The sequence below is a fragment of the Marmota monax genome, unplaced genomic scaffold (assembly GCF_021218885.2).
Source record: "Marmota monax isolate L192 unplaced genomic scaffold, Marmota_monax_Labrador192_F-V1.1 WCK01_AAM20220418_F8-fsc00191, whole genome shotgun sequence".
NCBI classification, from domain to species: domain Eukaryota; kingdom Metazoa; phylum Chordata; class Mammalia; order Rodentia; family Sciuridae; genus Marmota; species Marmota monax.
Window position 1 is genome coordinate 140842 of NW_026693537.1, and position 13504 is coordinate 154345.

Here is a 13504-nt window from a genome sequence, read left to right on the forward strand (position 1 = left end):
ATGTGAAATACAGATCCTATTTTTAATTTGAAAGTGAACAAATAAAGAGAATGTGAAAAATAAAAGGCATTTTGGTAATAATCTAGAACAACATAAATATAGTGGGAAAGAGAAAAGAATCCAGGGACATGAGATGGTATGTATCAACAGGAATCCAGTCAGGAGTCAGAAACACAGTCAGAATCTAACATAATTAAGGAATTATTAGTGATGTTGCAAAGTACCGAACAAAAAAAGGGAGACAGTACCATCAACTCTTCTCCCAGTAGTGGCAATTTGTTACAGTGGCAACAGTTGATTTTAGTTCCCTGTGTTTCCAACATTTCTAGAGCCAGGTTCAACATGCCCATAAGAAAGTAATAACCCCCACTTCAGAGGTCTCAATCTCCGAACTGCAGGCAAACTCCTCCAAATTTATAGATTTTAATAATTTCAATCTTCTCTAATGTTCTGCAGAAATATTGAGAAAATGTGATTGCCACCTACTTCAGAAATAATTAAGAAATTTTCACTAATTTTAAGTGAGATAATAGCAATATAATTGTAATTATATTTTTGTAAAAGGTCCTTATCATTTAAAGATTCATATTGAAATATTTACATATGCAATAATATGATGTCTATGATTTTCATTAAAATAACTTCAAGGAAGAGACTGCAAAAGTGATGAGGATATAGATAAAATATATTTTGAAAGAATTGATAATTATCACAGCTGGATAATAGATATAGGCAAGTTTGTTATAATATTCTGTTTTTATGTTTGAAATTTTCCATAATAAAATTTATTTTAAATCAGTAGTATTTATACAATTAAAACACATACAAGGGATGGGGATTTAGCTCAGTGGCAGAGCGCTGCTTAGGATGTACAAGGTCCTGAGTTCAATCCTTGGCCCTAAAAAAAAAAAAAAAAACACTCATACAAAGAAAGCATAAATATCAAGTATATCAGAATACTGGTGGGAGTGGGAATGGAAATCAGAAATAGGAATAGAAGGAAATAACAATGAATAAGTGAAAGAAATAGAAGAAAAGATCGACAGCCAAAGTATGGTATAAACTAAGGAGTATAATTGACTTCACTTTTGAAAGGAAGAAAACGAAATTCTAAGACTTTAGATTAATCTTTTAAATTTGGACTTGACGTATCTTTTTAACTTATTTTTTTCATTTGCCTTTAAAAATCAAACATTCATTAAAATTAAATACATATTGTTGGCCATGTGTCTTAGTCCATTAAGGCTTCTATAGTAAACACCATAAATTGGAGTTCAAGAACAAAATTTCAACAAATTGAGTTTAAATATCTACTTAGAGCCAATTGCAGTGAGTGGCATAGGCCTGTGATCCCAGCTACTCAGAAAGATGAGGCAGGAGGATTGCAAGTGAAAGGCCAGCCTCAGCAATCTTAGCAAGACCTATCTCAAAATACAAAATAAGAAGGGCTAAAGTCATAGCTTAATGTCAGAGTGCCCCTGGGTTCAATCCCCAGTAGTGCAAAATAAATCTAATTGGTTTTTATAGCAATTCATGAATTGGGCAGCATTCCATTCATAAAATTGAAAGGTACTCCACTAGGTGTGGCAGAATAGTCAGACTTTGTAAGGTAGCTTAAGCAGAAATAGGAAAACAGCATCATGCAAAAAGTGAAGTGGTTAACATCAGGTTACCCTACCAGGTTTATTGGGCCCCTTATGATTATTTGCTATGATTCTTCTGTTTTTCAGGAAACTGGGCTTTTTTTTAAGTTCTATTTGATTACATGGTACCTGGCATAAATGACTATTCTGGTTTGGTCTGGTCTGTTGACAGTGCGGAAACTCAGTTTAAAACAATAGCTTCTCATAAATGTTATTAAATTTTATTTAATAAATTTTATTTATTTAAATAACAGAAATTTGTTTTTCACAGTTCCAGAGGCTGAGAATTCAAAACAACAGCACTAGCAGTTTCCATGTCCAGCGATGGCCCACTTTCTTAATCACCTCCCATGGTGGAAGAGATTATTTAGTTTTTATGAATCTCTTTTGAAAGGGCATTAATCTTAAACATAAGCACTCTTCCTTCATAGCCTATATCACCTACTAAAGCCCCTATCTCCTAATGCTATCATCTTGTGGATTAGGATTTCAACATAGGAATTGGTGGCTAGCACAAATATTCAGGCCACTGCACCACGTACACATCCAATTCTCTGACTCCATGATGTAGTTCCTGATTGTTCTACTGCCCCAAACTCCATCCATGCCCCATATCTATATATCAACTTTTCACACCTCCTTCAAAGTATAGCCTATATATCGCCTCCTCATGATGCTTTTCCTAATCCCCTGTTCTCTCAGTGGAGAGTACTCTATGTATGAATCAAAAAATGAAACAAAAAGATCACACTTTATTTGGCCACTCCTGATATATCCTTTTGTTTTGTAGTAGAGGTTTTTTGGTTTTTGTTTTTTTCCTTTTTTGTATTTACCTTTTGTTCTTAAGATGCAGTTATTCTCTGTGTAGCATTCCAGGAAACCAGGTACAATAATCTCTGAATCCATAATGCTTAATACTGTCTTAGATATTACAAGTGTCTCATAAATGAGAAATTAGAGGACAGAAAGAAAGGAGGGAGGAAGGGACAGAGGAAAAGAAAGACTCAATGAGTGAAATGAATTTCATTTCACTGGTTCTTTCAAGGGGAAAATGACCAACAAAATATCTAAACTCACTTAAAAACATAAAAAAATCATTTTATAACAAAAGATGTCATCAATTTTATAACTTTTCTTTCTCAGTTGTCAGGAACTCCTTTTGAAGGCTTTTGAGTTCATGCATGAAATTTTATATAGTGTGTGTGTGTGTGTGTTTGCACGCACACATACGCTAAAAATTGAAATTTAAGTTCAGAAGCTTTTTGGTAGGGCACTGGCCATACTGCTGCAACAAACAGCAGAAATGTAGAAGGGTCTTTCTACATTGTTCAGGCTGGTCTCAACCCACCTCACTCTAAATTGATGTGCGCTTCCTCACCCCCTTCTTAGCCTACTTACCTCAGCTAACAGGTTCCATGAGAGGCAAAAACAGCCATGAGGACAGAAGAAACTCATGAGTCCTTTTAGAGAAGGTGGCATAGGTGGCTTTGGAGAGAAGTAGTCCTGAGCTCCAATCCTGTGTACAGTTTCCCAATTCTGTACTCTTGGGCAAGTGATCTTCAACCTCTCTGATTTTCTGTTGTTTAAAAACAAAGTAATAGTTATTGTGATTGCCATTGTTATTACCAACTTCCCTGTTTCAACTTTTTTTTTTCTTTTATTTGAGAAAGGGTCTTTCTATATTGTCCAGGCTGGTCTCAAACCCTCGGGATCTAGTGATCCTCCTGCCTCTCCAGAGCTGGGACCATAGGCACAGGCTCAATGTTCAAGTGACTCAGTGCCTTTTGGGCAGACACAAGTTGCAGACTTTTCTTATTGAGAGAAGAGTATGGGTTGGAGTTGCCCTGTGATTCTATGAAGACTGGTGCCTGGGTGGAAGGCTGGCAAAAAGGAGAGTTTAGAGGCCCACCAAGGCAATAAGGAGTGAAGGGATGACCGAAGTTTCCCTAGAGTACTTGGAGACCTGTTGGCTTTGCATAGAACTGTTCCAGATTCAAAGGGAGTAAGCACTGGGTACAGGTCCCTTCTAAGCCCTCTACCTGCAAGGCACCCAGGACACCACGACTACAAGCAGAAAACCCTCACGGCCAGACCCACAGAGTCTTAAGAGAGCTTCCTTCCTATAAGAGGAAGTGTGGTGGGTGTGGCTTGGAGTCAGCCCAAGAGAGAATGCAAGAAAGAGGACAGGTTGAGAACTTAGTTTTATATTTGAAAATAGGCTATAGTTTTACAGAAAAGTTTCTGCACAGAGGGAATAATGGAAAGTAAAATAAATAAATAAAGTTCCTTCCCACTGATTAAGAAAACTTTTATTTTTTATGCTATTTAAGAAGTAACTGTCTCTATTAAAAAAAAAAAAAGGTGGTAATTTACACCCAAAATGTTAAGGGGAAAATGTACATATTTTACTTAATAAAGGGAGTTCTAGGTATTTCTTGAGGTGATTATTAAAAGTTGTCAAATTTCATCAAATTTTTTAATGAAAAACTAGTTTTGTTAACTAAGTAACTAAATGATATTTGATTATATTAAACCATTATGTGGTTACATAAAGAAGATTTAGAAATGAGATGTAACCAATATACCATACAGTATTAATATTAGACCAGATACATTGAATAGTAAGATTATTTTTAACATATAAAGAGAGAAATAGTTAAACTTGTGTTAATTGAGAGATATAAGAAAAAGAAAATCTGAAACAAAATAATAGTTATTTTCTACAAGTAAATAGCAGAAGATCTGTTGAGTAGAGGCAAGGGAACAGGGGGAGGGTAGAGGAAGGGATAGGGGAAGTACTAGGGATTGAATTAGGGCAAATTATATTCCATACTTTTATAATTATGTCAAAACAAATCCTAATGTTTTGTGTAACTATAAAGAACCAATAAAAATAAAATAAAAGTTTTAAAAATAGTTGTTTTGTCTGTAAAAATGTGTGATTATTATGTCTTACTCCAGCTAATACAAAGATAATTAAAATAGTTCCTTAAATTTCACAATTAAAGCATATGAAGAAATATACATTTCTGTGATTTATTTCTAACAACTGTAAGAAAACTATGCATATGAACTAATGATAAACATATTTCTTACTATTAACTATAACTTCCATCAAAAGTTAACAATGATGGTGAAAAAGGAAAAAGCATGGATAATACTTAAGCTGTTTTATTTAATTTCATATTGGATAACCATTTGGAAAATAAATAATACTAAAAATCCTTTATTGGGATTTGGTTTATGTAGGGATTTGGAAATGAGTTTTTAAATCTAGTTTCCTGTCCTAGTTGACTTTTACACAATTAAATAAAATTTAAAAAAAAAAGTTAACAGTCGTATTATTCCAGAATCAATATACAAATATTTCAAATACAGATTATAAACAAGTTTTTTAAACATTTTCTCAGAAAGACCTTCCTGAAACAATTCACTCCCCGTCTAAACTATATCTTCCTCTCCTTATTCTTTGTTATAGCATTATTTTACTATCCTAAGCCATCATAATTTTAAATTGTGCATTAATTCATGTGGCTCCTTATTTTACACTGGTATCCTGCTACGCAGCAAGGCTACAAACTGTTGACAACCACTCTTTTGTTCATTATTTTGTTCCAGCTCCTAGAATAGTACCTGACACTGAGTGGGCACTTAATAAATAGTCATTAAATCTATTCATATTTTCCAGTCCTCTTAAATTATTATTTTTTTCACCTTTCCACTTATTGAACCCCTACCCTTGCCAGCTCCCCTAACCCCTGCACAAGTATTCACACACTACTGGAACTAAGAGAACATGACTGATAAGAGGAGATGAACTAGATGGAGAATTGCCTTCGGGATAATACCTCTATCACACCGGTGAAGATGACAGGACTGCATGCTTGGGGCAGGCGGGGGTCACTGGTCCAATGAACTCAAGAGATAAACAGCTGACTTTGCAGTGGAGTCCTGAGCTCAGTGCTATTGTTCCACTATGTTGGAGAAGCACTGGCAGCAGATCCTCTGGAGCTGAAAGTGTAGAAGCAAGGCAATGAAGGTCTGGATTTTAAGTCAGATCCTGCCACTTACTAGATAGGTAAACTTAAAAATATGCTTAGGTCCTCAAAGTTTACTTTTTTCATCTGCAAAATGGAGAAATTATTGCCCACCTCATGTGGTCATTGTGAGAATTAAATGAGAGGGTATTTTAGATTTGAACAGCGAGAGATACACACTAATGTCTCAGTTAATGGAACACAGTGACCATAGTTATTTGAAACAAGTCTGTAAACATTTAAAATAGACTTTGCATAAATAAGTATTGAACTGAGTGACTCAGTCTCCTTGATCAAATTTTCCTGTTTTGTAGAATGAATCATCTACCCAACTTTTTCTCAATAAGATATCACGTCTGATGTACGCAAAGCAGTTGTTTTTGTTATTTTTGTCAAAGACATTAGTCAAAGAGATATTGTTCTGTTCCTTCTGTACCTTCATACATTTAGCTTGAGTACTGGGACAGTTTACAATCTCTCTTGGAAGATAAAAGATGTTTTTCATCTTGCTCTCTGTACTGTGGGTCTGAACCCCTCCATGAAATACCTCAAATATGTTTTCAGAAATAAGATGGAAAAAGGTACTGTGCCTTTTATTGACAGTACCCTTAGAGAACTTTCATTTGTAGAGAATTTTTTCCAAAGCATATTCATATATGTTACATATGATAAACCTCACAATAACCATGAGACAGAGATGGAATTATTATCCTTTCCAATTTCATTGCTTCTGATTATTTAAAAAATATTTTTCTTCAGAACTTGGGCTAAGAGGTTAACTTATTTGCCAAAGGCTTATCACTAGCATGTTAATGTTTTGAAAGAGTCAATGAGCTAATAAGTAAGGAATCCAACCACTGATCCAAACTGTTTTCCCTTTTCTTTCCTTCTGTTCTCTTTTCCTCTCCCCACCTCTCTCTTTTGCTCTTTTTCCTTTTCATTTTCTGGTAATTTTTCATAATCTCCATGCCAGTTTTTATGTCATTCCTCTGGAATTCTGGAATGTAATACTAATGTGATTACTAAAACTATAAGCCTCAGAGAAAAATAAACATAAAAGCCATTGTTTTTATATTATTCAACAGTATTCTAACTAGTTAAAAGAAACCTAGCTTTCCGTAATCATGCAACAACACGTTACTTGAATTGAGCCGTTAACAGACTTTAAATGTTGAAGTAAATGTTTGCAGACTTACCTTGGCATTTCTTTTTGCCTTTTAAGTAAGTTACCTTATAATCATCTCAATATAAAACATCCCATAACTGTAGAAACTGGCCATAACTTGAAAACTAAAATTTGGAAACCACAAAACATATTACTATAATTAAAATGTAATGATTCTGAATCTCCCTTTTCCATCTAGAAATTACAGGGAGAGAGGAAAGCTTTATTAAGGTTTCTGTTTTCAAAAAGACTTTATGTTACTGTATTATAAGGAAAAAAAAAAAACCCAGGACTTATAAGTAACCTTGAGTGTAATACAATTTAATGACAATTAAATTACTTGTTTCTTGTAAATTTAACATCATCAAAACTACTAAAGTCCTTAAAAACAGGACTATTTGTACTTTTTCCCTCTTATTTTACATTCTAGTCTACCCCATCCTCTGCCAGGAACCTTATATCAACATAGTCTTCCTGCAGAATATGATAGTGTAATATTATTGAAGGCATGTCATTAATTACTCAAATATTCCTTTTGACATTTTGACACTACTTTGGCTTATGATAAATATCATAAATGTCTCACAACCTCTTCACAATTTAGAAACTGGTTAAGCATTATGTTTTTAAGGATCCGTAGATTCATATAGAAACTAGGGACTATCAAAAGGAATAAAGGAATCTTTTAATGATAGTTACATACTCTGATTATCTCATTTTGCATTTAGGAGGGGAGTTATACACCCTATCTAAAGAAAAATGGGGGGAAATTTTCTACTTCTGTCATATTTCAACTCCAGCAAAAGCAAAGGAAAAATATTTCAAGAGCTGGAAGCTCTTTTGGCCTGCAAAATCACAACACAGATTTAATTTAATTTTAAACCATGAGAAAAATTAACCAGAAGACAGTGTAGCAAAAATACTCATGAAAACAGTAGATGCTATTACTTTCTTCAGAATGACATCTGAAATGATTCAATTTTATTGTCTTCCAAAAGGAAACTTCCATGAGAGCAGAAAGGCTTTCTTTCTCATTCATTCACAGACTATCCCAGAACCTACAGAATGGATGCCAAGGAAGTATTTGTTAAATAAACAACTGTCATTAATGTCTCTAACAGAGAATTACCTTAGTTGTATAACCATAGTTGTATAACTATGCTATTTTACATTCTGTCCAAACATTCACACTTCTGTTTTTTTTGTTTTGTTTTGTTTTTTGGTGTGTGTGTGTGTGTGTGTGTGTGTGTTTATTTATTTTTTGTTTTTATTTTTTAGAGCTGAGGATCAGACCAAGGGTCTTGACCATGCTAGGCAAGCACTCTACCACTGAGCTGTATCTCCAACCCTGTTAAACTTTTTTGTTGTTGCCATTTTGTTTTATGGTGCTGGCACTGGAACCCAAGGCCTCTTGTGCTTGCTAGGAAGATTTCTTAATTATTTGTTTTGCATAATGAATACAAAAAGATAGTGCCAAGTATAACCTCTGTCATCTACTTTCAAAGGCAAATTCTTACATTCAAGGTTTTAACTATTGCTGTCACATTGCAATCAAATTATGACTCCAAAAAACTGAATTTCCCCATCACACATGCCTGCAACCAAAGGATGTTGCCCTTGACCTTACTGAGGACAGTATAAACAATGATTAGTTCCCAGTATGTGGAAATAGTTCATGATTTCTCAGAAAAGTTACACTTGGTTTTCCTGGACAAGAAAAAGTTGCTTTACTGAGTGCTTGAGAGACATCTCTGGATAGAGAATTTTCATTTTTGATATCATGAATTTTAGTGAATGATATTATGAAATATTACTAAAATGCAGTGGCCTGGTTTACTTCCATAGATTTTCTATAAGGATTATACTTAGAGTAGATTTTCCTTTAAAAAAGAAAAAAAAACCTCACTGTGGGTCTCTGAGATATACTAGCTCCCATGTTACTTTCATCTCTCAAAGTAGTGATTCAAAGTCTGATCTGCCATTTGGTCTTTCCTATATCTTCTCTAATCAGCACATGATGTAGATTTTGTTCTAAAATCCTAGAATTGTGTACAAAGAATTCAAAAGGTACATAGAAAAAGTAAAACATAAAAAATAAAAATATCAAATTTAATAATTTTCTTTTGTACAGTCATATACTGAATGAATTATACCATCACACAGTCTAAAGGCTTGGGATTAAGTGCAATTTCTATCATCAACATTTCTCTTGAGAACTGAATCCTCTGTTTTCTAAGAACTAAGTCAGTTCTTAGAATTAATGAGGCATACAGAGAACATTATAAAAGAGTAAATTAAATTCATAAAAAACCCCAAGGCTGTCCACTATTAGTTTATGTATAAGTTAAAGCTATTAAGAAAACTGAGTAATATTCTTAATGTAAAGCACCAGGGATATTGTAGATATAAGACATGTATATTCCCTCACTTTTAATTTCCCCCTTTTCTGTCAAAGCACTCTCTGTAAGACAGGCCTATTCTAATTTCAGTTTTGATTTTAGAGATGTGAGGAAAGTGGAAATGAACTTAAGACTTTGAAGTCAAACAGATCTGAATCAAACCTGGTTCTGTTTACAAACTTACTCTATTATTGTATTTCCTGATCTGTGTTTTTGTTTTCCTCCTCAGTAAATTGTGCTGATACTTCATAATAGCCTTTTCTAACCTTTTTCATAATATTGTACTCCTTAAAAATAAGAGTATTTTTTACTCCAAAGGATGTTGCTTTGCATAGTAAGCTGTGAACAAGGAGCCCAGACCACCCAAATTAACTTTTGCTTTGCCATCACAAAAATGAAGAGGAAACAGCATTTTGTCATCCTGTAACTAGTCAGGGCACAAAACTCTCCTAGGGCATACTGGGAAGCTCTTCTGCCTTTTTTGGTTTATAGGGAAGAATAAATATAAATCTGATCATAACAAATTTTGAGTAATTTCTTAATTCTCCCTTCATGTCCAGATCAGAGACAAATAGAGCAACCAGCTTACCTGATGCCCATCCCCTTTGCTGAATACTCCTCTGAAGGGTGGAGTGAGTGTGAGTGTGTGTATGTGTGTGTGTGTGTGTGTGTGTGAGAGAGAGAGAGAGAGAGAGAGAGAGAGAGAGAGAGATGCAAATAAAATGATGCTAATCATTGTGTATGTTCAGTTCTTTTCAACTAACCATTTTGATGACCTTAGAAATATTTGCAAATATTTAAGGAAAAGCATCCATGGAACACCTACTGTATCCTGATACAACAGACCTAGATTTCTCAATTTCATACTTCATAGTATTGACATTGCGAGCTGGATATTCATTGTTGTGGGGCTGTTCTGTGCATTTAGGAAAATTTTTTTTTAGGTAAGTCAAATTTCTTTTCCTAAGGTACCTACTACATTTAAACCCAAGTGCTAAAATAAGTGGAAGAGAGTAAAGTGTGGAAAGTAACTTATAGAAGTACAATTATGTTATCATTCTTTTGTTTTCTTTCAGGAACTGGTCTTACCTGAGTAAAATTGCTCAATATGAAGTACAACTACCTTTCTACACAGATGCAATTATGTTTACATTAAAACATTTTTTTAAACATCTTATTATCTATGCACAGATAGATAATCTATGTACCTCAGAACATTGCTGCATGAGACCAGGCCAATTGTCAATTATTTGGTATTATCTAGAATGAAGTTTACATATACTATATGAATTTAGGTAAGTAAAATAAAAGAAAAAGTGTGGAACTAGATTAGGAATCCTTAAAAGGGTAAATACATATCTTAATGACTTTACCTTTGAACACTTGACCTACTTTAACAATAATAATTGTCCATGCCAATCACTGTGAAACAGTTATATTACATATGACAAGCATGGGTTTTTTTTTTTGTTTTTATTTGTATATTCAAAGTCCCATAATTTAGAATAGCTAGATAATTTGGAATAAAAGACAAGTGGCTAAGGAATGTCTATAGTCTCCATTTTCAGGATTGTGGTGGTCAGTCTTCTGCTGATGTGACCAAATACCTGAAGGAAAAAAAAAAAACAATTTAAAGGAAAAAAATGATTTTGGGCTTATGGTTTCAGTTCGTGATCACCTTGGCTCCATTGCTTCTGGATCAATGATAAGGCAGATAGATCATCATGGAGGAAAGCATGTGGTAGACCACAGCTGCTTGCTTCATGGTGGACAGGAATCAAAGAGAAAGAAAGGAAGGGGCTAGGAACATGATAAAGTCCCATTCCCTTCAACTAGGTCCCACTTCCTACAGTTTCTACCACCTCTACTCAGCAATCAATCTAGCAATGGATTAATCCACTGATAAAGTTAGAACCCTCATGATGCAATCACTTCCTGAGAACCCCACCTCAGAACATTGCTGCATGCAGACCTTTAGCACATGAGCCTTTGGGGGTCATTTCAGACCCAAACTATAACAAGGATAAAGGAAATTCAATTCTGTTAAGGCATTAGCTTATCTTATTGATCATTCCTTTCCATTTTCCTGGTCTCCATTTCTGTTACTGAAACCATCTCTTACTTTCTGCGTTCTTCAACCATTGGAAAGAATAACAGAGCTCCTACCCCAGTGAGATTTACTTTAAACTAGTGGGGGAGGGGACAAGGGTAAATAACTAAAACAAGATGAGTCATGTGATAATTCCAAAGATGGGTAATAGGTACATGAGGAGTCATTCCACTATGTTCTCTCTGCTTTTGTTATTGGAAATGTACATAATAAAAAAGTTGTTTTCTTTAACCATACTCCATAACCATTGATTTAGAAGAGTAAGTCTACTGAACTAAGCTTTCACCCTTCCCAACCCATCCCATCATCTTGACACCCATATCTTCTTCCTTAGCATCTCATAGGAAGACAATGAGTTCTGAATCCCATCAAGTCATGTCTCCTTAAATATCTTGATTCTAAAACCATCATTTCTTACTCCCACATCTTTAGTCTTGTACCCTGTTGACTCATTTTTTACTGTATTTCTTTTAAAAGGGCTTCACTCAACTATACAGACCTTTATTAAGTAAATGAAAATAAGCGTGTTTATATTTTTCAAAAACCCACATAAACTAAAAATTGACTCAAAAATAAAAGCTTTTTTGTACTTCTGACTTAAAATAACAATAACACATCTCAGTAACGTGTTAGAAATACTACTCAATGCAAAACATACTTGTACATTTTCAACTCAGTAGTATTGGCAAACCTTGTCTCTTCCAAATTCTCATTTGAACAGGTGAGCAGAGGGATGCCCTTCCTTATGATAAACACAACTGTGCTTATCATAACCCTGAGCAGAAGACCCCCCCCCCCAACCCCTTTTAAAAATCTATTGCTCTTCTATTAAAAGAACCTGGAAACCTCCTTGAATATGATCAAATTCCAAGTATAATTCAATTTATATCTTTTGTAGTTTAGTACCATGCACTCTTAAGAAATAACTTTCTACCAGCTAAGAATTTAAAAGAAAGTCACTATCTGAAAAGCTTCACAGGCTAACTTCGCAGGCTTTGAGGAAATGGTGTGTCAAAGGAGAGCTATAATGGAGGTGGTCTGGAGACCTGTAAGAGTTCCACTGAAAAGGGCCATCAGCTTCATCCAGGCTCTGTGGAGTAAAAGAAAGACACAAGCTTTGAAACTACAGTTGAGTTCAGATCGCAGGGGTCACTACCTGTGCTTAGTATTATTAGTATCTCGGTGGCCTCATCCAGAAAACGCAGCAATCCAGAACAGCCAGCACTGCTCTTTGGATTCCAGATGAAACCAAGAGTCCGGCATGAAGCTGGTATGCTGTGCACAGTAATTTGTTGAGACCTGAGAAAAATTCAGGGACAAGGTACACTCAGGCCAAAGAGTGCAGTAAGGCAGGGGTAGGTGGCCTCAAGTGACTTAATCCAGGAATGCCCTCCTCAGAGACCCCTGGGCACTATCCCTATGCTTTGCTTATTTGATCTCTGAGAAACCGAGATGAGGAGGAAATGGGTAACGATGGGACTACAGAGCCTCCTTGCCTGGAGGCCTGGCGTAGCTGAAGTGTGACCACAGCGATAGAGGCATCCGCAGCCCGGGGGCAGGAATAACCACCAAGACTTTGCCCCAAATCAGCCTCCCTGGGTTAGACCTTCGGCTCCGAGCCCGCACAAAGTGCTGAGTCACCGTGAGGAGGCACCGCGCGCAAGGAAGGCGGGCCCCGCGCAGTCACGTGGCGGAGGCTGTATCACAACAACCGCGCGGCGTGCAGCGCCCGCAGCCCGCGCCGCTTCCTCCCGCGACAGACCCGCTCTCCGAGCATGCTCAGCGCGGTCGCCCAGTTCCCCAGCGGTCTGGCTCCACTGCCCGGGTTTTTCCAGGTTCCCTGGAGGCGGGGCTTGTGCCCGCGCTGGGTGCTAGCAGGCGAGGATGTGCTACTCAGACCACCAAGAGGCAGGGTGGGTTCTAGTGGACCGATTCCTGTATTGTCCCGTGGAAGAAATGACCTTGGATCTTTAATCGTGGCCTAGGGAAGATCTGATTCTGCAAGATATGAGTTTCTGCATCTCCCTTTAGCAATGGTTAAATCCCTAATGTGGCTGTCAGCTGAAAACGCTCTCCCAGGTGTCCGAAACGAAGCCCTGAGTAATCTACAGAATGAATTCGAGAAGTAGACCTGTAAATGTAAAGCACTG

The 13504-nt window shown here is 36.1% G+C and overlaps 1 long non-coding RNA gene across 3 annotated transcripts; it reads right to left on the reverse strand.

Annotated features, from left to right (window-relative positions):
• Nucleotides 1-667: 667 nt before the first annotated feature.
• LOC124102308 (uncharacterized) lies at nucleotides 668-13120 on the reverse strand. Of its 3 annotated transcripts, none has more exons than XR_006854841.2 (5): nucleotides 12511-13120; nucleotides 7794-10851; nucleotides 5492-5654; nucleotides 3042-3219; nucleotides 668-898 (listed from the first exon to the last, which is right to left on the reverse strand). It is a non-coding gene; the product is annotated as an uncharacterized LOC124102308 (long non-coding RNA). The 3 variants fall into 3 exon arrangements; XR_009228115.1 differs by having other exon boundaries at nucleotides 12401-13120; XR_009228114.1 differs by lacking the exon at nucleotides 7794-10851 and having other exon boundaries at nucleotides 12511-13101.
• Between the last annotated feature and the right edge of the window lie 384 nt (nucleotides 13121-13504).